The sequence below is a fragment of the Mus musculus genome, chromosome 8 (assembly GCF_000001635.26).
Source record: "Mus musculus strain C57BL/6J chromosome 8, GRCm38.p6 C57BL/6J".
NCBI lineage: Eukaryota > Metazoa > Chordata > Mammalia > Rodentia > Muridae > Mus > Mus musculus.
Window position 1 is genome coordinate 41850659 of NC_000074.6, and position 25355 is coordinate 41876013.

A 25355-nucleotide genomic window follows, 5' to 3' on the forward strand; every position below is an offset into this window, starting at 1 on the left:
AAAAGGATTGACCATCTAGAGACTGCCATATCTGGGGATCCATCCCATAATCAGCTTCCAAACGCTGACACCATTGCATACACTAGCAAGATTTTGCTGAAAGGAACCATATATAGCTGTCTCTTGTGAGACTATGCTGGGGCCTAACAAACACAGAAGTGGATGCTCACAGTCAGCTATTGGATGGATTACCGGGCCCCCAATGGAGGAGCTAGAGAAATTACCCAAGGTGCTAAAGGGAACTGCAACCCTATAGGTGGAACAACATTATGAACCAACCAGTACCCTGGAGCTCTTGGCTCTAGCTGCATATGTATCAAAAGATGGCCTAGTTGGCCATCACTGGAAAGAGAGGCCTATTGGACTTGCAAACTTTATATGCCCCAGTACAGGGAAATATCAGGGCCAAAAATTGGGAGTGGCTGGGTAGGGGAGTCGGGGGGAGGGTATGGGGGACTTTTAGTATAGCATTGGAAATGTAAATGAGGAAAATACCTAATAAAAATATTTAAAAAAAACAAAAACACAGGTATATCTTCCTATTAAGTTAGAGTATGCCTATACTCAAGAAAAAAAATAGACACAATTTTTTTCTCTGTGTGTGTATTGTAGAGTGTGCATGAGCGTGTTCACATGTGTGTGTGTTTATGTGTGTTGGGCGGTGCATTTGCAAGTGGCTGTGCCTGTTCTTGCAGGGTTGAGGATAGTGTAGGAACTCTTGCATGAAGAGCTATACAGAAACTACACAATCAAAAGCCATACACAATTTTCAGTTAAGTGTTAATATGTCACACTTAAGGGGTAGTACACACAATAAGTCATAATATCCAGGGCTTGCTTAATTGCTGATCCATATAAGAAAGAACAGCGCAGAAACTATTGGGAAAAATGACTGAGCAGTTTATGTACATCATTGATGATCTAGCCATTAACAGGACAGGGTCATGGATAGAAGAATTGTACTCATACGTTGTGTTGTATGTATTCTGTCAAAGAAGACGGAACAAAAGCATGCCTGAATAGAGAGTATAAGTAATAACCGCATTAAGAAGTGTTAATGGATTTACCTTGCCTATAAATGGAAAATACTCTTAAACAAAACCCAATGCCACCTAGTGATTTAACCCAACTCTAAGGGCTAAAGTGCTGTCAGTTAAAATGGAACAACAGAAGAGCAAAAGTTTCAACTTTGATACTCCATACAGCAGAATTCAAGCCACATTCCTTAGGACAATGAGCACTTGGTGCTGCTATCTGTCACAGTCTTCAATGTACATATAATAGGTACGAGGATCTATGTACCATAGATACCATAGCATAGCAAATACAATGGAAAATAAACTGTAAAAGGTGCAAAGGAATCAGACAGAAATATAATAATATGATTCTTTAAAACTTTACACTCTCAGTAAAACAGATATGTAGAGAAAAATATGAGTAAAAAGACAACGATAATACATACTAGATATACACCATGACAATGAGAAAAAAAAATACACGTGGAATGCCTGCAAAATCCTGACCATATACCAAAGCCAGCAAAAAAAAAAAATCAATAACTTTTGTAAAGTAGAAATATTTTGGGCTGGAGAGATGGCTTGGTGGTTAACAGCACCGCCTGATTTTCTGAAGGTCCTTAGTTCAAATCCCAGCAACCACATGGTGGCTCACAACCATCCTTAATGAGATCTGACACCCTCTTCTGGTGCATCTGAAGACAGCTACAGTGTACTTAGATATAATAATAAATAAAACTTTAAAAAAAAGAAATATTTCAAATAGGCTCTTATGATTGTTATGATATATGCCACGCACTCCAGTTGAGTCAGCTTGACAGGCCCATAGGCCTGGAATCCACTTACGAGGCACAGAGTTTCACGGAAACTCACCTCCTGGAGTCTGGCGTTCTCTTTAACCCATATACTCATAACCTATTCCCACGTTAGTCTGGTGTATGGATCCACATGCTCTCTTTTAGTATTATCTTATTATAAGTGCCTTTTAAGATTGAATTCTGACATAGCTAAGCCTTCAACATCCTAGAAAGTCCTTGAGCAGACCATGGGCTTGGAATTCAGTAAGAATGTTGCCTATTCAGTGACATTCAGAATTGCCTCTGGTATTACACTATCACCTTGAATAAAAGCTAAGTCACTGCCCTACTCAGGAATTTACCATCATCTAGGAAGAAGGAAGTTTAAGACCTAAGGAGGAACCAGAGTAGATACTTAGATCTATAGATAGCTGAGTTACACCCATACACACATATTTACAATGGCCTAGGGGGATGGTGGACTATAAAATAGACTAAAATAGGAACTATGGCAAAGGCACGAAGCCCTTGACCCTGGCTTCTAAGATTAAGTGGATCTTAGGTGGAGCTCTTTTTGATCCCAGTTGTTAACAATGAATTCTATCCCAGGTGGTTCCAGTCAGACCTTCTGTGTTTGTATTCCTCTGTTTTGTGTAAGAATCAAGTAACCTCTTTGTACCTTGCTGGTGTGTCACCCAACTTCCCTATTTTCTTCTGTATAAAAAGTTTGATGCTGGATTTGACAAATTGCATTCAGATTCTACACAACCTCTCCTGTGTGCATCTGTCTGTCATTTCATCCAACACTTTGCCCACCTGCGACTAGAGACCTGTTCCACTCAGACAAAGGGGCCCAGAGGGTCTGCTGTAGATATATGCTTATAAAGTAAACATAAAGGATTTCAAAAACATATTTTCATCTGGCAATGACCAGGCTGTCACATGAAAAAGGCACTCACACGTAAAAACATTCTGTAAAACAACCATAAACTTTTGGCATGTCACAGTTCACAGGGGCCATTCAAGACTGTCACCAGAGCTACACTGCAACTCTGAACCATTATTAATAAAATTAAATGAAATTTGAGTTGTCAGCTCACAGATCAGAAGCAAAAGAACAAACAGCAACAACAAAATCAACAGAAAATATTTAAAAAATCCTCTTCAAGTTATACAAATAAAACCAGAAACCAACAAGAGAAGAAAAACTACATTAAATCATTCCAATAAAGGTCTGAGTTTTAAAAGTGACAAGATAAGCAAATCAATCACCAACAAATTTTTTGTATTGGATTATTTTTAAGACAGATAGATAGATAGATAGATAGATAGATAGATAGATAGATAGATAGATAGATAGATTGCAAGCAAGTATGATGTTGGCTCGGTTAGGAGGTGGGGAGTATCTGAGAGGATTTGGGAGGAAACAAAAATCAAAATGTATGAAAAAAAAAAGGTAGAGTAGCACATAAATATTAGGAAGGAGTTAAGAAGTAAATAAGTATTAATAAGAAGAAAACTAAAAGAAAAACAAGTACTTTGCATCTCTGTAAGTAAGTATAAAAAAAGTGATAGATCAATATGAATACCAACGCAAAATTTTAAACTATTTAGCAAACATCGTCTTGTGATGAAGCAGTTTTGAAAGTCACGTATCATATATTCTAACATGATACCTTACATTATACAACACAGCCTCGAGGGCATGTATACAATAGCAGAACAGAAGCCTTATTCTGTGACTACCAAAGATGCACTGAATTACCAGCAAGCATAAAGGCAATCACAAGAAGCACGGAAATTCATTGAAAGGCAGCTGCAGCCCAAGTGCTGAAAAACAAGCTATAGAGGGAACAGCTGGGAAAATAAACACCTTCTTACCATAGTACCTCCACCTTGACCCTGGGCACAGTATGGTTGGGAGGAAATCATGGGCTGCCAATGGTCTGTTGTCTCTTGTTCTTCTCACAGTGCTGATGAGACTTTAAATTAATTAGGTACTAATGTGGCTCTAGAGAGTGAACTTTGAGTAAATATGTGGATATGCATGGGAACGCCTGTTACTCAATAGGCTCTCTGAAGAGTAGCTTCTGTTTTCTCTGGGTCAGAGCATCAGTGGACCCAGCTCACTCTAGATTCCAAGAGGTCATTGTTAAAATGGAAATTTGAACTAGCCTATGAGCCCCTGCAATAGCCACTCTGTTCCTGGAGAACACATAAAGCCCAGATCCACCTATTCCACGGGGAAGAGGAATAACTGCTTCCAATATCCCAACTTCTCTGAAACTCCCAGAGTAACTGACTTTTGTCTTGTTTTGGAATGCAGAGAAGATCTAGTCTATTATATCCTAGACACTGCTAAGAACTAAGATGATAGCTTGAACTAGCAGGAAGGTGTAGAGAGGACCCTTAAAGCTCTTGCTGGGTTCTGTGAAGGACTTCTTCACTACATCAATCACCGAGGATAAGTAAAGGTAGGGATTTCACCTAGTATGTAAATATCAATGCAGAATCAAAGAAAATGAAGAAGGAAAACATGATCTACAGAAAAGAACAGGAGAGGCTCCAGAAGGTGTTACTAATGAAATGGAGTTATATGAATAACCTGAAAGAGAATTGAAAACAATGTTCACAGAAATGCTCAGTGAACTGAGAACAGTTCGCAGAATGATAATTTCAAGGATGAGTTGTAAAATCACAAAAGCACCAAACATAAATATTGATGATGAGGAATTTAATTACTGAGGTGAATCTCCTGGTAATCACAAAGACAACATCTCTCGTACTTACACAAAGACACAGGAAGTGAAGTGTGTTAATGAAAACAATCAGTGAAGCATGTAAGAACACAACACGAGGAAGAAGAATCACAAGATGACATGCAACCATGGAGATAGGCCAATTAAGTCCTTTCCTATTAGTAGGTTTTAAAAATGTAAATGGTTGAATTCATTTCCTTCTCCAGCAAGGATACACAGTACCTGAATGCATAAGAATGCAAGGCCTAATTATGGGCTGGATAGAAGAATGATTCATAATAGGTTTAAGGATAAAGATCAACTACAAAAGAAAGATTAGGAAAAGATATTGTATACAAATGGTAACCCAAAGTGAACAGGTGTGGGTATACTTAGATAAGAGAGTCCCTAAGTCAGGACCTAACACAAGAGACAAAACAGAACGTTATGTAATGATAAAAAGGGAAGTCTATCACCCAGCCATACAATTATAAATCTGTATGTATTCATTATACAGTACCAATGTATATAAACATTAATAGAACTGAAAGGAGGCATAAACAACATTATAACAAGAGTAGGAGGAAGGGGAACAAACCATAATCTCATCAGAGGTAGGAGGATCATAATTTAAAGGCCAGCCTTGGCTGCAGAATTTGAGGCCCACCTGGTCTATGTAAAACCCAACAAACAAACCAACAAACCAACCAACAAACCAACAAACCAACAAAGCATTAACAGCATAAAAGAGCAGGAAAGCAGGAGATATAAATTAAAAGTAGCTAGACCAGCTGTAGAGAAAACCCCTAAGGAAACAGTGGCATTGCTAAACACTAGACTAAATGCCATACAGACACAAAAGAACACTCTACTGAATAGCTGCAGAGTGTGCATTCCTCTCCAGTGTACAGACTAGCCTTCAGGAGATAACGTGGAAAAGAACAAGTCAACACATTTAAGAAGATTTATATCAGGCCAAAGAACATTTGATCACCACAGAAACTAGAAATGAAGAGCAGAAGAAAAACAGAAAGTTCACAAATATAGAGAATTAAACAGCAGAGCTGCAGATAACTGTATTTCTCTAAGGTTAAAAATATTTTCAAGTAAAAACACTTAAATCTCAGAACAGGGATTTTAGCAGTTTATGAAAATTCCTTGGGACAACTTGGAAACTTACAATGCCTGAAAAGGAGCTTCAAGTGAAAAAATATCTATGAGTCTTATGGCACTTGTGCCTTTACAGTATAGTTTTATTTTTAATGGTATAAACAACCTCTAAATATTTAGAGAGATTCCTTGCATCGGGTTCAAGCTCTGGTTGTAGTTGGGACAGGCAAGGTCATGGAGTCTTAGGAGAAAGATTAGGTCCCCTGAACCTGAGTTGGGCTTTATGATAAAGCCTTAGTCATGTCCCTGAATCCACAGCTGTATGCCATAATTTTCCTTAACTGTAGGTAAACTTTTAACAATATTAACCTTCAGTCTTGGAAAGTGAATTGTTCTCAATATCAAGAAAATAAGGCTTTTATGTGTCAAAGAGTTTTGTAGCACTTGTGTTACAGTTTGACTTTGAGTTTCATATAAGATTTCTGTCTTTTTCTTTTTTTAAAGACAATTATTTTTTAGGTTTGTTTATATATTTTATGTGTATGATTGTTTTCTCTGCATATATGCATGCATACAAGAAGATGGCATTGGATCTCATTACAGATAGTTATATGCCGTCTGGGGTTGCCAGGAATTGAACTCAGGAACTCCAGAAGAGCAGGGCAGCCATTACTCTTAACTACTGAGCCATCTCTCCAGCACAAAGATTTCTATAAACAAAGGAAAATTTCCATTTAAATTTAAATGGTCTACTCATAGCTTTATAAGTCACTAGTATAAAAAGTCTTTCTGAAACATAAATTATTGTTTATATTTTTGGTCCTTTTGCAAATTTTTCCTAAGCTGTTTACAAAGACAAAATGGATTAAGAGGATATATGGCCTCTGAATGATTAGGGCTAAACTGGGCCCTACTCTTCATCCTGATGTTTGCAATCACTCATGAATAACAGCTTCTAGGTAGATGTCAAAGATCATTGTAAAATTCTACCTCATCAGGGAAACATTAAAAACTGAATTTTCCTTAATGTTAGGCTTTGAGAATGAAAATGGCAATATGTGCTTTATAGGTTTATAGATTCCCTCTGAAATGTGGAACAAATAAATAGATATAAAAAGCAAGACATTAGAAAGCAGAGACAGACTAAATTTGTCATATGACTTGACTCTGACTTCTACTAGCTTGATAGCTTATAATCTGGAATTTTACTGTCTTACATTTAAAACACCCTAAAAATTGCTTAAAGGCTTATCTCCAGAAATTAAAAAAAAAAAAGTAACTAAGTTAAAAATGAAAAGGGAGCAAAATAACCAGAGTTGTTCATGAACTTCTAAGAACCACAGCGAGCAGAGGCTTTCTTTGCATCACAGGAACAGAGCTGTGGCTGGAAACAGTCCCCTTCCCTATGCCAGGACTATAAGGTTTTCTTTTCTCTTTATCTTGTCTGTGTCTAAAAGACTCAAGAGAAAGGTTTGTTGGGTGTCAAATTGAAGAGAGACAACAGTTCTGCAGAGCATCAAGGCCTGTCAAATCAGAGGTGCTGTTCAAGAGTCTTTGGTGCTCTGTTCCAGTATTTTAGACTAGACCTGGACCAAGGAGAACTCAGAGAGATCAATTGATTGGTTAAAATAAATTGACTCTGCTGTTGGGCTGTATCTTGACTTTGTGTCTCGACTTGCTTATTATGATTTACTGATGGCAGGTAATAATTTGTTGGTGGCACCACTGTAAGGAGTCGTTGGTCTGTGCCCATGTTAGGGCTTTTTCTGCTGTGCACACTTCCCTGATACTCACTGTCTTAATGCATAAGAAGCATGTCCGAAAGTGGGGTTCCTAAAGCTAAGTTAGTAAGGTTCAATGAGAATCAAGAACCTTGTGAGCCCTAATTCTAATCAGAGCTGTAGACATTATGGTCTAAAACCATGTTGCACATGGTGAGATCTAATCTCTTTTGAAGCTATGATCAAAGTTCTGCATGGTTCATGCAGAGACTTCTTATTTAAATCTCCCATGTGCCCCTTGCTTGCATTTAGCTGGGCTTTAAGCCATTTTGTTTTCTATTTAAATGAATGTATTCAACAGGCAGATTGCGCCTTGCCTGAGAATTCTTCTCATGAATGCAAATAACATTTCTTAATCTCCCACAGCTGGTTCAAGAAGTATGCTTGATGAATCACCTAGAGGAGATTCCTAAAAAGGGGATAAAGAGAAGGAAGAAAAAAAAAAAAACAAATGCAGAAGGTTATACAATCCTTGAGTTGCCTATTAAGGACTTAACGTATGCAAAATAGGCAGTCTGTGAAGAATTGCTTCAGGAAGAAGCCACCAGGCTTTCTCTTGGGCTATGGAAAGACCTGGTCAGAATTTTGATGCTTTCAAAATGCAGAATGTCTCAGATCAGATGGCATTTCTATCAGATGGCAATTCTCTGAACTAATAAAGCCCTTTGGAAACCATACTTTCTGTAGATATCAAAACAATTCCCTTGTGGGTGAAAGAAAACGTTTTCCTCAAAATTATATAGGTCAAGGTTTCTTAATGTAAATCTTCTCTGATACCTTTCTAAAGAAATCTGGGTACTCCTAAAACCCACCCGCAGCTTTCAAGTGGATTTATCAATAAAAGCAACAATAGGTGTACGGTGTATTGTGATTTGCCTTGGAAGAACTGTTTGGAGATTGCTGGAGGCAGCAGAACCCCTGTCGGCAGGCACAGAAGGGCACACTTGGCATCTTGCTGGTACCAGAGCAACCGAAAGCAGGTCCCTCACAGGGCTGAAGCCCAGGGATACATACCTTCCTTCCACGGTGTTGCTATTCCAAAAGATAAGTTTTGCCATGGTGAGGGAGGAGACTAATAGCTGTGAATGAGCAAATTCCAAAGTAGCTCTGGTATAAAATGCCAAAGCCAGCCAGAAATTCTGCGTGTCTTCCAGCTGGTAGGGGACTCTCTTCTACTAGTCTAGATGAAGAAAGAAGTGGTTGTAGGCAGAGATAGTGTGAATTATACCCCAGCTAAGGTGCTGATGAGAGGATTGAGATAGATGGGTGGAGGGGATAGAAGATAGCTGAAATTTAGGAGGAAACAATGCTTTCATTCACTCCCCCCTTTCTTCATTCTTTCACCAAGGATTCCTACCTTACGATAGCAATATGTTCTTTGCCTCTTTTCATCCTGTCTATCCTATTCTTTAACTGTACATTTCCCATGCCTGGACTGAACAGTCTCCCTACCAGATATGCAGCATCACTCCACACTTGCGCTATACACATTCATATTCACATCACGTGCGCATGCAGTCTACTTCCTGTGGCTGGTCTTCTCTTCTGTTGGCTACTTTCCTTGTTGCTATGACCAAAGTGCTAGAGCAGAACAACTGAAGGGAGGAAAGGTTTGATGGCTGGTCATGTTACATCTGCAGTGGGGGAGCAGAGGGAGGTGAGCGCCAGTTCTCAGCTTATTTTCCCCTTAATGGTCCCCTTTTGTATTCAGCCCAGGACCCCAGCTAGGGTATAGTGCTTGCTTATCCTAAGGACTTGTCCTCCCTTTTCAGTTAAAATACCACTCTCACCACATCACCAAAGACATGTCTCTTAGGTGATTCTAAGTCCATACAAGTTAGCCATGAGGATCAATGTGGGTCTGGGTACCAGATGTTTTCCACGGAGATCTCTGGTCAGGCCTGGTGTGACGATTTGCGGCGAAGGGAAAGGAGTGCAGGCAGGGAGATGAAGTCTCTGCTGTGCCTTCCAGTTCACTCAGTAACTCTGAGCTGCTCTGCACTGAGTTGGGTAGGGCTGGACCGATGAGAAGGGACTATCCAGTGAGGAGTCTGTTGTGGCGCTTCAGGAGTGTTACAGCTCTTGGAACAAAAGACTCAGACAATGGAGTAGTTCTCATACCCTTTCAATTGCCTGGATAGGATATACATACAGTTTGGGGGATGATTCAGGGTTTGACAGCAGGTACCTCTCACTGGTTTGGACTGAGGATTTGGGGAAAACCTTATTTACATGTGGAAAGGCTTGGTGTTGCTCCTATGTGACTAATAGCCACACACCTCTCCTGCGGAGGCTGTGGGGGCAGTAACTTTGACAGAAGCCAGGGGTCCAGGAGACATGATAGAACACCTTCTGTCCCGTGTAGGTGGAAATCACCACCCAGTGGATCCCCGTGGTTCCAGACCTATGCTCGATTGGAGACCAGGCTGTCTGTGTGCAGCGCACTGCCCCATAGATCAATAATCATAATGCGTAATCTTGAAGAGTGGAATTTCTGGTCTTGTGCCTGGCTAGTGCTTGGGTTTCCATCAACATCTCACCATAAGGGACTGCCTTTTCCCAGTAGGGTTGGAGACACCTGCCTTATAGAACAGTATCTGTAGAGAACTCTACTTGTAGCGTCCAGGTTTGCAAATGAAGAAAACGTGAAGATTACCAGAATGTTTTTCTATTGCTTCCTTGGCTTCCTTCAGGTTCTTGCGTGGTCCTCGGCTCGTTTGTATATTCCTGTGAATTCAGAAAAAGAGCTGCTCTCCACCCTTAGTTTCTGTGTCCTAATTTCTTCCAAACCTAACACAGAGATAGTGGCAGACTTGAGATTTGTGATCTCAAAGGCAATGTATGGAGCTTGGCAGGAGCGGTGTGAACCTCACAAACCATAGTGTCATCACCGTGCACCTACCTTGGAACAAAGGAAGAGAGAGTGGCTGCAGTGTGAGATGAGGGCTATGTACTCTCTGAGGCATGTCCTCTGTGGTTGTGACTTATTCCTTTGTAAAGAAGCCAGCCTGTACTGGCACAAAGAATGGCGTCTCCGCTCGGCTGCCTCTAGTGAAAATTAGTCTGCATAAGGAGGTGCCAAGTCAAATGCCTCTTCTCCAGAGATGCCTGAAAACGTGTGTGCCGTGTGCCAGAGGGATAGAGAGTGCTGAGTTTTAAAAACTGAATGTTTGTTTAAAAAATGTTTCTTTCTTTCTTTTTTCTTTTCTTTCTTTCTTTCTTTCTTTCTTTCTTTCTTTCTTTCTTTCTTTCTTTCTTTCTTTCTTTCTTTCTTTCTTTCTTTCTTTCTTTTTTTTTTTCATGTGGAATTAATAGTGTTTCCCAATTGGTCATTTCTCCCACACCAGGAAAAATTTGTTTTCTGTTGATAGGGGAAAGCTAATAAGAGCTGTATATATCATAGAAACGAAGACCCTGTACGGGGTCTCAGCAGCAGAAAAAGTAACTCTCAGGCTATTTATGAAACACCTCAAATTAGTTTTATATCAGAGTCATAATTTCAATAAAATGAAGCCCCGCTGGGCAGTGAGTAATAAGCCCAAGGACATGTGATCATGTACACTGTTTAAATAACTGTGTAAATAGGTGTTCCATGAGTTCTCAGTTTCTATCAGCTTGATAGCACATGCGTTGATCAAGGCAGTCTCTGGGTACTGTAGAGATATGTCAAAATTCCAGATGACAATTAGGGATGGTGAAAAGAAACCCCTATTTATACTGCCTGAAACATAGGCACACAGGTATACAGGGCTAAATATATGTCTAACACTGTATATTTTAAATTTATAATGTATTTTATATTGTTACTGGTAGCTGATTATAGTCTTAGTGAGGCTACTGTTTTATATCTGGCAGGGTTTCTTCCTTCTCAGGGTAGATATTTTATGGATAGAGGGAAAATTCCTAGGTTATCATAGGCTGAGAAGCAATACTTTTCTTTCTTGTATTCTCTGGGTGTGGCTTAGCTGGATAGAGCCATATTGTGTAAGGTTTTTTGACAATTTTTTTTATTGTCTTGAGCCAGAATGGCTACTCATCTCAAGATTCATTATGAAGAATTTTACAAGCTCAGGTAGACCATATAGATTGGCATAGTTTTGACTACTTAAATTAGCTTATAGTAGTCTTTAAATTGATGTGATACTTGGCTAAATCATGTTTTGATTGTATGTATTATGGTAATCCAGAACTTATTCTGTAAGATCTTATATATTATGGTATCTTATTAAGTATTACCTTGTATCTTATGGTAAGCCAGAGTAAAATTAGTATACTTGTTCTACTAATAGTTTCTTAAACTATTTTATTGGTAATAGCCAACAGCTAATCATGTTCATATTAACATAGAACATTGGTGGACTGTGCTGAGACAAATAGATGCAGTAAAAAAGCACCTATTTTAAGAGTCTGTTTGCATTCCTTTAAGATTCTATTCACACTTTCTTTCCTTGGTAGCTATTTATGAATACAAATTAGGGTTATAACTTGGTCACTAATTTCCAATTTGTAAAAGTTCAATGCTATTTCTTAAAATTTTATAAAAAAATGTCCTTTAAGGTAGCGGTAAGACCCAGTTTGCTTGGGAGAATCTTTGAGTTCCAGACTGGAACGTTCTGGTTTATGCTACTTGTCTAGGTGTATCTCCAATGACATCCCTTCCACTTTCAAAAGTATCTGCGTCCTGAACCAAATAATATGGATGCTGTAGTAAGGTGGGTTAAATTCTTGGTCACTTTCAAAACCACAAGAATGATGTTGGGACACTACTTAATTTTTAATCAGCTTACAAAGAATTAGATTTCATTATGGGATTATCAAACAAAATTTGTTTTTGTTGTTTTTTAATTCCTCTTTTTTTTCTTCTCATTCTCTGTCTGTTTCCTTGTGCCCTCTCTGGTACCCTAGCGTAAACCTGGTGGCCTCTTTTCTACTTTCATGTCATGTGTGACCTGTTGTCTTCCATGTTCTGTTTTCTCATCGACTTTTATTCTATTCTTATGGCTCCCATCTAGCCTTCTAGTCTGTATGTCTATATGGCTGAGGTGGTAAAAGAATTTGCCTTGGAACTCTGAATACCTGGGGTCAGACCAGAGCCCACCATTGTAAGGGAGGAGAACCAACTCCTAAGGCTGAAGTATTTATAAAGTCACAGGAAGAAGAGTAATTGAACTTGGGACATCATTGAAGACAGTATTGATGTCTATCTTAGTCAGGGTTTCTATTGCTGTAAAGAGACTCTGTGACTACTGCAACTCTCATCAGGAAATATTTAATTGGGGTTGGCTTATAGTTTATATATTTAGTTCATTATCATCATGGCAGGAAGCATGGTAGCATTCAAGCAGCCATATTGCTGGAAAGGTAGCTGAGAACTCGACATTCAGATGGGCAGGGGGCCAGAAGAGAGTGAGACACTAGATTTGCCTTGAGCATCTGCAACCTCAAAGTCCACCCCCCAGTGACACACTTCTTCCAACAAGCCACAGCCCTAACAGTGCCACTCTCAGTGAGCCTAAGGAGGGCTATTTTAATTCAAACTACTATAATGTCAGTAGGAAACTGTAAGTTAATCTGCTTTGGGAGGTGTGAGTTATAAGTTATAAGCAGTTTCATTAAATTTTCATAGAAGTATTAAATCATGTAGTTGGAGTTTTAGAAGCTTTATAGGACTGGGCCTTGGACAGAAAGGAAGGGAGCCATTGGACTTTTCCAAGCAAATGTGTGAAAGATAGAAATACAATATAAGGTTGGCATGGCAACAGCATATAGTGAATGCTGAAGTAGTAAGGAATATTATCCTAGATAAGAAGGACAGAGGGAAACCTTCAGTCTCTAAGGGGTTCTTGGAGCAGTAAGCAAGTAAGAGGAAATGTTGTCCAGTGAATTTATCCTTCTAAGGGAACCTGGAAAGATAATGTCTATTAAAATAGTATCAAAAATGAGCAGAGTCAAGATTGGACCATGAGAGCAATTCTCTGTCAGGTAACTACAGGGACTTAAAATTGGCTCTTACTGTTAAGGTAACCCTTGGGGATTGAATTCAAGGTCTAAAGATGTGTTTGCTTCTATGGGACAATAAGCATATTTAGTTACACATGGGGAAATGTTTGAGACATACTGGCACTTAACAGTTAACAGCATTAAAAAATGATCAAGCTGATATCCAGTTGGACTTTGCCTCATAAAGATATCCTTATGATATGAATACTTAAATATATTTCAGGAAGATTTTAAATAAATTAATGAGTAAGTTTCTTAACACACATGGAACTGTGAGAGGCTTACTTAATAAACTTAAGATGAACTCAGGATCATGGAGGAACCACAATGACGCACTCTTACACATCATACTACACCCTTGACCAAGACACACAAATCAACACGGCTTCATCACTACCTATAACTAACTTCCCACATCTTCATGTTACAGAATTGTAGCTACTTATATAAAATGGTAAAAGAAAGGGGAACAAAGTTTGTCTACTTATGTATTCCACACAGGAATATTCCGGGTACATCTCTACTTCAACATGGGAGTAATTCAGTGTTCCTAACCCACCAAGATCCCATGCATTGTCTCCCTTCTTCAGTAAGTTGTACTCTTTCACCTTCAGTACTTTAGAGCTGTGCAGCAGAACGGTCTTCTGGTATATGGTAACTCAGCCACATGGACTGAAGAGAAATGAAGGAGAGAGTACTTCCATGTGGTTTATGGAAACATCATAAAAATTCCAGTAGCTTTTTTTTTTTAACATATAAACTTTACTTTTGTTCTCTTGGAAGTTTCAACCTGTAAAAGTATTGTGGCACTGACTGAGAAAATGATAGAAACAACTCACAATCTTGAGAAGCCGTTTTAAACGTAAATTTTAACATTTTTTTAAAACCTTCAAACAAAATTAGAGAAGCTGAGGTATATTACCAGAGGCAGGTCTTCTAATTCCTGGATTGAGATCTCCTTTACTCTGTCCCAACATAAAAACAGTGGAAAAGACAGCTTGTATTTAGAGATCTGGAAATCAACTAAAGGCTTATAGCAATCTGAGGGATTGAGGGATGTGCGCTCAGGAAAGCTGTGGAAACCCAGTGACAAGGGCAGGCTGTAACATGGTAACTTACTCTCCTCTTCTCTTCTCACTTCTGTGGAAAACTTGAGAGTTTGCAACCCTGCAAGCAAGGCCAGGGAAACCAACAGCCTTGCATCAGCGAAAAGGGAAACCACAAGGACTCTACTAAAAGATTATAAGATCTCCCACACCTAATACGCACATAAAGATATATTGAGAAGAACCATAAATGAAGCCCATTTCCTCATACTAGCAATGAATAATCTACTGAAAATGTACCGACAAACACAGCTCCATAGACAGCCTCAGAAAGGATAAAAGTTTTTAGGAATAAATCTTGTAAAACAGCAGTACAAACACTTAACACTAAACACTACAAAACCTTGTTGAAGAAAAATGGAGAATGAGTAATCATTAATTTATGTAATATTCATGAGTTAGAGTTTAATATATTTTATGGGCATGTTTTACAAACTGATCTATGTATGTGATGCAATTGTACCGGTCTGCTTATACTATTAGCCAATAATTCTGGCATCTACTTGCTGAAGAATAAACTTGAACATCTCACACTACTCAAAATGGATAAAACCAAACCCTAAGATAGGTTATTGTCTTGAAAATGCCATTTATGAAGCTAATAGAAAAAAACACAGGGACAGTTTATTTTTAATTTCAGTAAGACAACCATATTTTAGATACAACAACAGAAGTACAGGTGAGAAAAGTAAGCTAAAATGAATCCCACTACTTAATGTGGGAGCTAGTGATTTGGTAATTAGACAAAGTGAACAATTAATCTAATTAAAGACAATTTATTTCATGGATATTTTGCCGACTGGAAATAGAAACCACAAGTCCATAAACTATCGTTACGTTTAAAACGGCTTCTCAAGATTGTGAGTTGTTTCTATCATTTTCTCAGTCAGTGCCACAATACTTTTACAGGTTGAAACTTCCAAGAGAACAAAAGTAAAGTTTATATGTTTAACGTCCTTTTATCCTTTTGTTTAACGTCATCTGACACATGGTCAGGTGGAAGAGAATGGTTAGAGCCGAGATATCCACACGGAGAAGTTTGTATAAGAAGACAAGAAATTGGAGATTTCATCTACTTCTGGGGAATTCCAACTGGGGCTGCCACTTTGAAATACAATCTAGCAGAAAGTTAACAGAAAGTTAAGCAGAAAGCCTTGCCTCGTGACCCGGTGATTTTATTCCTAGTAACCCCCCCACTCCCCAAAGAAATAAGTGCAGATGCTTGCCCGTTGATATTCATAGTCCCATAATTATGCCGATCAAAAAGCAGAAACGATACATCTATCACTGGCTGGTTAATGTCTTATTAAAGTGGCTCAAACAGACTTGCAGTAGAATACTACTTGTAAATAAACACATCATAAAATAGTTATCTTACAACATGCATGAACCTTGAAAACATACTGAGAAATCAGGCACAGATCATATGTTGTACAGTTTTATGTTTAAGAAGGCAGAGTGAGCAGGTGATGGAGAGGGGAGTCCGTAGAAATGGCAGGTAGGAGCTGAGAGTTGGGAGAGATGCGCAGTGACTATTAACGCACATGGAGTATCATTTGGGATGGTGAAAACAATACTCTAAAATGTATTTGTGATGGCTACCCAGCGGTGACATTGTTAAAAAAAATATTGGCCTATAGTGTCTCTGGTGTTCTCAGATAAGGCTTCAACCCCAGGGACAAAAAGCAGACACAGGAAAAACTGATGGCTCCAAAGGAAATCCAGCCCTGAGTGAGAGAGGGAGGGGCACGGGAGGAAGCTCAATAGTGGGTGGAGGAAACATGAACATTGTCTGTGCAGATCCCGCCACAGGAGCAATGGTGGGCAGCATCAGACTTCAGGTTTAGCCGGTGCTTCAGCTGGCAAATTTCACAGCATATGAATTATGTAGCAATGAATTGAAAAACCTATGTTGGAATTTGTGTTTTCAGAGCTTTCTCTTGTTTTCTATTCATAGAGCACCACTGCTCACATGGAGCAAAGAAGTTTGATGCGGAAAGGAACAGGGAAGGGTATACAAGGAGAGCCGGGAGTTCAGATTCCCCTATTGCCTGCAGCTCTGTAAGACATAAACGTGCTCCCTCCATGATCATTTATCAGTGTATCCTACTTAATCTTTTTTTTTTTCTTTTCAGTTTTCCATGTTCAAATGTAAATCGGGCAAATTTAGAACACAGACCTCATGCCTACAAGTCAAAGTGTTATTCTTGCAGCTGAAATGCTGGGGTTTCTCTGTCTCTGTATTTCTGTCAGTCTCTATGTGTCTCTCTCTGTTCCTTTTTCTCTCTATGTGAATCACTGTTACCTCAGTCTCTATAGATCTGTCTCTTTGTATGTCTTTGTCTCTGTAGATTCCTCTCTTTGTAAGTCCATCTTTCTCTATAAGTGAATAGTTTGTCTCAATCTGGCTTTAAGATATTTCTAATCATACTCCTCTATCTATCTATCTATCTATCTATCTATCTATCTATCTATCTATCTATCTATCTATCTATCTATCTATCTATCTGGCTTGGCCTTGCTGAGGAGGAAATGACATTGGGTTGGGGGCGGGCTTTGAAAGTTTAGAGTCAGGCAGCATTTCTAGTTTGCTCTCTCTGCTTTGTAGTTGGTGTTCAAGACATGGCTACATGTTTGCTGCTTAGCCACCATTCCTGCTACCGTGACTTGTGCTGGTGCTAGGTCTTCAACTTCCTGCCATGAGAGACTCTCATCCCTCTGAAACCATAACCCCAAACAAACTCTTTCTTCTATAAATTGCCTTGGCCATTGTGTTTTATCACAACGATGGAAACGTAACTTAACACAATAATGAAACTGAGATCTGCTGTTGTACATGTTAGTTCCCAGAAACCAATCTTACTTTAGCACCAGGCTAGGCTGGCACCACTTGGCATTTTCTAAAGCCGGTGGCCTTTGTTCACATTTTGGATACTCCCATTTTTCTCAGGAAGTAATGGCTGTCACCCTGTCGCTGTCTTTCAAGGAACTTAGGCTAGCTTGGCTCTTTGTCAGCATGTGTTCTACCCTTTTCCTTGTCTCTGTCCATGGGTTTGGAGCTTCTGCTTGTCAGCACTGGGGGAATTTTTTCTTTTGCTGAGCTTTCTTGCGCAGCTGTGGGAACTGCTAATGATGTCTTCTACACCCTCTAGCACCAAGGGGTCTACAGGAGAGAATGACTCTTTTTTTTTTTCCTGCACACTCTAACATGTTCCTATCAGATCTTGTTTGCCTGCTCTCTAGCTAAGACATTATTAGTCTTCTTTAAGTTTGTATGTGTTCCCAACTCACCGTGCAAGCATCACATTTTAAAAAAAAAATTGTTTTATTTATTTACATTCCACATGTCGCCCCTCCTTCCTGGCCACCCCTCTAACAGTTCTTCTCCACATTCCTCCTCCCCTGTGCCTCTGAGACGGTGTCCCCCCTCACTTACCCATACCCTACCTCAACCTCTCACTCCACATGCATCTACCTTCCCTGGGGTTTCAAGTCTCTATAAGGCCCCCACCTCTAAAGAGTCTACAGCCTCCCAAATCAGTGCCCCATGTTGGCACCAGGAACTCAAATATTAGAGCCTATTGGAAATATTTTAAATTCAAACCATGGTATGCCTGTAAAACATCCTTAACTTCTGTAGACTGGCCAGGTTTCCAAGAAGTAGGGATTTGTGATCACAGTTCCATTCTGCTGCCAAATGGTAAGGGAGTTTTGGTAGGAGACCAGGGTAATCAGCTTGAGTCTTAAGGATGTAATCTGTGCTTTCTTTCATATTTAGAGCATAACCATCAGAAAAATGACATTCCACACAGCAGCTTATACCTATGGTAGCTTTTCTGCTTATAATAGTTTATGGAGTCTGTCCACTATACCATGATCTCAATTTTTTCTCAACCTGTATATCATGACCCCTTTGGGGTTGCATATCAGATGCCCTGCACATCAGATATATGCATTATAATTTATAACAGTAGCAGAATTGCAGTTATAAAGTAGCAAAGAAATAATTTTATAGTTGGGAGTCAGTACAATATGGAGAACTGTGTTAAAGTGTCACAGGTTCTGAAGGTTGAGAATCCCTGATCTATAGGATGCCATGCCTTCATACTAGACTGACCGTTGGGCTATTTATCAAAGTATTCTTAGAAGAAGCAGTTAGTACAGCAGCTCATAGTTTTAGTATCAGTGGTTTTGGTGACAGTTTGGTAGGGTTAAAGGCATGAAAGAATTTTGAGATTAAAATACCTCTAAAATTTATCTCCTATCTCATTGATCTGTTTTTGTTCCACCTGAGGATTTGAGTGTCATATTCCTGTACTACACTGGATATCTTTCCTTTGTCTTTCAAACTAATTATTAGTTTATGGGTCCCAAATATTACAAATATTTATAGCTACTTTAATTCTGAGCACACAGAAGGTGCTCAAAAATATATATTTATCCATCTTTTTTTATATGGCATTAAAAGTATGCTGCCAATTTCCTGTTATTTCTCATAGCATCTTATTGTATAGTGAAAGATATCAAAGTATTATATTAGATGGTAACAAATGGAATTATTCTTTTATAGTTTAAATAAAACTTCACAGCATCTGTCAACAATTATATATTGGCCTAGTCTGGTATATGTACTTTCCCTTGCTCATTATACACTTGAGCCTGGTTTATGTGGATGACATTAAACAGATTAGCCTCTTATATGAGAATATAGATATAGAAAGAATTTCTCTTACTTCAAACTCAGGGTTGCTATATGAACTATGAATAACAGAGTTGGACAAGAGGAGGCTGAAAAATCACTGAGTCACTGCAAGTAATTTAATTATAAATAGAGGTTTTATGAGCAGTGTTAATGCGTGCTACCTCAGCTAACCTGACAATGAAGGTTTCACGAGCTACAGCGACATCTGGAACCAAATCACATGTAGGAATTATGCAGCTGCAATAAAAGCCACTTAATTAGCATTGCAAATAGTGTTCCAGCATTTATGAGATGTCTGCAAATTTGCATACAGATACATAATTACATAATTTGCAGCTGTTGTGTTTGTTCCATAAGACCTTGCCACTTTAGTAGTAGGATATGTAAATCAGGAATTAATTTTCTTTACCTTTCTCATTCCCAGTATTTCAAAGATGTGTGGTGAACCATGGTGACATGATGAAGGTTTTTTGGTTTTTTTTTTTTTTTAATTTGGTCTTTATTACCTTGTTTTAGACTGACTTTATACATATACATACACATACACATATACATACACATATACATGTATATGTCGTATGACTTACAATGGATAATTTGTAAATACTGTTTGTTAATGAATAGAGATAATTTATTTAAAATCTTAGGCTATCACTATTCATCTCTGATATCCTCTACTGTGGTATTCCAGAAAGGGAAACTGTTTATGTCTTGCTGGGTTAGAGAGACTAATTATATAGACTCTTGTTTGAATCCTTCACATAGTTGTAGCTAACTGATATTTTATATTAATACAGTCCACTGGCATAGAAGAACATAATTAGAATGCTGGAATAGCTAGTAAAATTGTAAACACAGATTTGGCAGCTAAATAAAAAATAGAAAATAGAAAAAATAGCTATACCCAACCAAAATTTTTGTCAATACTTTTGAAGAAAATGGCAGTTGAACTAATTTCATAAGTGTTATTAGCACTGTTTCATGGAGTAGGAATGTGGGGTTCTTAAATTTCAGATTGGAAATGGTTGAAAAATTTTATCATGGATTTGTGATTTATTTTCATATAGTCAAACTAAAATGTGCAATAAAGTATGCTATGAGGGCTCTCTGGTCTGAACCTAGACATGACCCATACAAGATATGTCAAGGGAACCCAAGGCACCTCTTTATAGAAAACTAGATTATTTTAGGATATCAAAATCTGAAATAGATTCTCTGATGGAAAATCAGGTAGGATATGATATAGTAATATGTATTCCACTTTTCTTTTACTCATTCCTCTATTTATCTAACACTTATTGAAATAGGTGCTTGAGCTCAGTTGCTGGGCTGGAGGCTGAGGATAAGGGAGATTGATGTCCCGAGTCACAGCTTCATATTCGTAGTCACTGTCAAATGTTCTATCTGGGTGTTCATCCAGATGGAGTGCGCAGATAACTATTGCTCAATTTTAATAAAATGAAATTTGTCCTAATTTTATAGGATGCTTACTAAAAAAGTAAGATAATAATGCATATATGAAAGCTTAATGAATGCACATATTGAAATTGGAATTGATTACCTGTTTTTCATATATTGGAGAAATAGGTCACGTTTAGGTCAAGTAAAAACAAAAATATCTTCATTCTCTTGAGATCTGGTCCTCTGAAATTTCTCTTCTTCTTAAAATATTAGCCATTGTTAATGCCTTTACCAGTTAAGGATTTCGACATTTCACTTGGAGTTGAACAAAGACTGTATAGTACTTTCTTCCTTGTCTCTGCAGTTGTCTACACATAGTTTTAGAAGAGGCATTTGTATGGTAAATCCCAAAAAATTCCTGTGATCTAGAAGGAGCCTCACAAATGGTACTGAGCAAACCAGCTTTCCACTCACAGCTCCCTAAGGATGGAGACGGACATCATGATGCCTTGGCTTTGATAATTATCCAGAACAATAAGATGAGAAGCTGAAACATTATTTACCTATGACCTTATATAAAAATGATCCAATGAATGGAAAGCTGGTTCTTTGGTGTTCTCTTAAATTCTTTCCGAGTATTTGACAAGTATAGCAAGCATCTGGTTGTTAACTTCTGAGCTTGGTTCATAAGTGGAGTATATAAAATACAAAGATTTTTAACTGAAGCTTTACTTCAATTTTTGAGTGTTAGAATTATTAATGATCCCCATACTCAACTATGATTGTCAGAATAAAGGATTCAGTTTGTCCACTTGAGCTGGTGGAATGGCTCTGCTCTGCACACTGGGTCACTGGTTCTCCTGATACTGCTATAGCAGCACTCTCATAGTAATGCTATCTGAAGTAGACAAGATGCCCACACATTGTGACTGGTATTTTTCCATAACTGCAACACTTGCATGGACAGTTCTCTTCCCTTCTCTCTATTTCTAGCTCTTGGTTATCTTCAAAATTATATAAATATCATAATGCTAAGCAGCAAAATAATCACAATCTCTCATTTTTCTGGGTTGAACTTAAACATTACCCACAGAATCAGCTATGATGGTTTCCAGCTTTTTATATCCTTCAAAGATTAATATACATTTTCAGTCTCTTTAAATGCCTATGGATTAGCATTTAGAAATAAATGTTTTAGTCAACTTTTTACCCAAAATTCAGTGTGTCAGCTACATCCTTTAATTATATATAGTTTTAAAATATGCACTTAGGAGAACTGAATGAATATTATAGTTAGGTCTGATGTTCATTGAGTAGGAGGATGAACCAGGGAAGCAAGTTAAGTCTTTCTGAGCCAGGATACCCAGTGTCTACCTTGACAGCAGTTAAGAAAGAGACCAGGGGCATGATATATGCTACTATTATAGGCGTATTCATACAGTCTTTGCTGTTGGATGGGATAAGCTTCTTTGAAATATGTAAAATTGTTTTTCTTCTCTGAACCTTTAAAAGTGGTTTTGTAAGAGCCAGAGGTTATGGATAACTTCAAGAACACAACACTGCCTGGACTCTACAGGGATGATAGGCATGTGAACTCACAGAGACTGTGACATCATGCACAAGACTTACACAAGTTCAAGCTAGACAAAATCTCAGCATGGAAATGGGGAAGTGGACACAAAGTCCTACTCTAATAAAGATGCTATTTGCAAATGATACCTGCTAGAAAGGGGGAAATAGACTCTATTGAAATGTCACTATTTATATCAACCACCATTCAGTATAAACCTTATGCCCAGTAGTAGCTGACTGACACAAAATGGACTCCCTATTTTTTGTGTTATTGTTTTGTTTTGTTTTTGCCTGTTTTTTTTTTGCTTGTTTTGACTTTTGATTTATTTATTTATTTGAAGAGAACATGACATTGGGTGGGTAGGGATCTGGGAATGAGTTGGGGGGGAGGAGAAAAATATGATTGAAATGTATAAATATTAAAATAAAATTTAAAAGGCTAAATATATAAAATATTAGCATATATATAAACATTTATATAGAAACTTTTTTAAACTAATTAAAAGGTATAAATTTAAAAACTGCTTTTAAACTTGTCTTTTCTTTCTTCTTAAATATCAGAAACAGTAATAAAAATATTATTTTTTCCTTCATTGGAAGATGAGAGAAATTAAATGCTTAAAGGATAATTTGATAATTTTCAGTTTAAATAAAAGATATGAATTACAATTAGGCCTCAGCTTGCCAGGATGATTATAGCATTAACTAAGTGTTTTTACTGTAGCCCTAATATCCAGTAGGCTGTGCAGTTCCATCCCGAATTCAGCAGTGTTCCCTAGGAAGAGGTAGAGGGTACTTCTCTTAGGCCAGAGTGGCCATTAACTTCTTCCCTCTCACCTCTTGCAAAAGCACCCGTCCCTAAATTTTATAGTTTCTATTAAGTTATACAGTTAAGCAATCAGATCCAAAGTGTAGAGTTGGACTTTCCCCAAGGAACTAAGTATATTATTAATTCATTTGGTTTGATAATAGAATAGGGTATCAACATGTTCCGATAATACAACTTTTATGTTTCTGGGGCACATTTATTTTTTATGTTCAGTCTCCGACATTTTCATTTGAAGAAATAAAAGTATCCTGTAGTTAATGGAAAACATTTTTTTTAAAGCTTACTAGTGTACTAACAACAGCCCGTTTCCAGGTTAAGTTGGGTTGTAGAAAGAAGAAATGTGTGTATCAGCAAGATATCTCTTCTAAAAGCAGCACTCACCCAAGGTGTTCATGCAAGAGGTCATTCAATGCAGAGAATCAAATGCTTTAAAACACTTGTAAGCACTGAGAAAATCAAGGGGAGGCTGAGAGAGTGCTCACCTACATTATGAGCTATGTGATAACCAAAGGGTCCCAGATGCAGGATACAGACACTGGGATGAGGGTTTTCTTCCTTATTTAAGGATATCATCAAGAAACCACTTGGAGGTTCTGTTACATGTCTGAGTGCCACTCACAGAGGCCTGTTGCTATAGCACTTTCTCTCAGTTCCATTCCAAGCCCTTTAGTAACGATTCTTTACAGGGTTGATGGGATAATGTAAAGAGGCATGGCTTTGTGGAGCTAAAATACATGGAAGTATGCTAGACTTAATTTAGGTTTAATTGGAGTACTTCTGGAGTCTAACTAAGATACCGTGTACCATGGTAGACATGGAGGCACACACCTATATCCCCAGCCACTCTGCAGGCTCAGTCAGGAGGATCATGAGTGGCAATATAGCAAGTTCTAGGTATATAAACCTGAGGTACCTAGTAAAAACACTTTAAAGAGGTAGGTATAACTCAGTTTGAGGGGGTTGACCTTTCTTATACAAATGATACAATTAGACAAAGCATTGTTCCTATATGGTATTGTGTTAATAGTGATTAAGAAAGCCCACCACCATTTTCACAATGGGAGCCATTATTGCCTGCATCTCCGATCATTTGCAGAGCATAGTGATTTCTAAGTATGTTCTTCACATCTTTCCCACTCTAAATACTAACTGTGTTTATCCCATGTGTTCTAAAAACTAAGCCCCCTATTTTGTTCTGCAATAATGTATCCTTGACCTTCTATAATTTCTGTGTGGTATTTCCCCTATTAGTCTCATTCCCCACCCCCACCCCTTGTAAATTAGTTTACAGCACAGTTAAGCATAGTGTATCTGTTGAAGTCTCTGAAATGCTAACTTACCCATTGCTGTATAGATGAATGTTATTATTTTGGGCCATTGGTGAGTTCATCTCCTTTCTTCTCTTGCAGGTTGCTTTAGCTAAGCCTATTTTAAGGACATCGGAGACTAAGGGTGTACCATTTCCCATTCTTACGCTGTAAGTTTGCATCCACATTGATGGTTCATCCGTGTGCTTATGCCAACATTCTTTGAGTTCCTCCTCTCATGGATGTCATATATAACCCTAACTCCATGGTATTACTTTGAAGTTCGCTGTCCTCACAATAGCCTGATCTCAAAATTGTATTCTCACATTTCCCCCATTGAATGCATATATTTCTCCCATTTTATAGCTACTTTGACCACATCTAGATCTTCAGTTCCTTTATCCTAATTTAAGTTCTATTGTATTACTTACTTTTCTCCCTACTCTTCACAAATACCTTCTCATATGCATTTTGTATTGCTTCAACTTGGAATTCCTCAGGAAGGACCAGCTAGAGCCTGGTGGATTGTTAGTTTTATATATGAGGATCCTTAATGTCTAGTCCAGTGATGAGTGTGTCTATAAAACTCAAGCTGTTAAGTTAGGAAATGAACTTGACATACCGCTACTCTCTACTTTGTCTTTGGGATACTGAAAAATATGTAATTCTAAATATGTATTTGTAATTTTTATCTTCCATTCATCCCTTAGTTGGTCACTACTTGTATGCTTATTTCTTATTGGATGTTGTCTCCCCTAGGATTCCTTAGAAGAAAATCACAGAATTCCATGTAGATGCTATATTTTATTATGAATGGAGCCTAAGCTGAGGGGAAAGGAGAGGAGTGAAGTGGGCAAGCAGGAGCTGCAAATGCAAATGTATCGCTGCTGACTTGGTCTTTAACTAGCCTCACAAATATCATCATAAAGAGCATTAGATGTTTGTGCCCGACCAAATAGCTCAACCAAGGAGTGGGTAGCACTAGAATTAGGCTGG

General features: G+C 38.2%; 1 long non-coding RNA gene across 1 annotated transcript in view; it reads left to right on the forward strand.

Moving 5' to 3' along the window:
* The window catches only part of 2810404M03Rik (RIKEN cDNA 2810404M03 gene), a 218936-nt gene that overhangs the window by 23392 nt on the left and 170189 nt on the right, over positions 1-25355 (forward strand). The window contains exon 2 of the long non-coding RNA NR_045497.1: positions 24462-24529. This is a non-coding gene — a long non-coding RNA (RIKEN cDNA 2810404M03 gene). The remainder of the gene's footprint in view (positions 1-24461; positions 24530-25355) is intronic.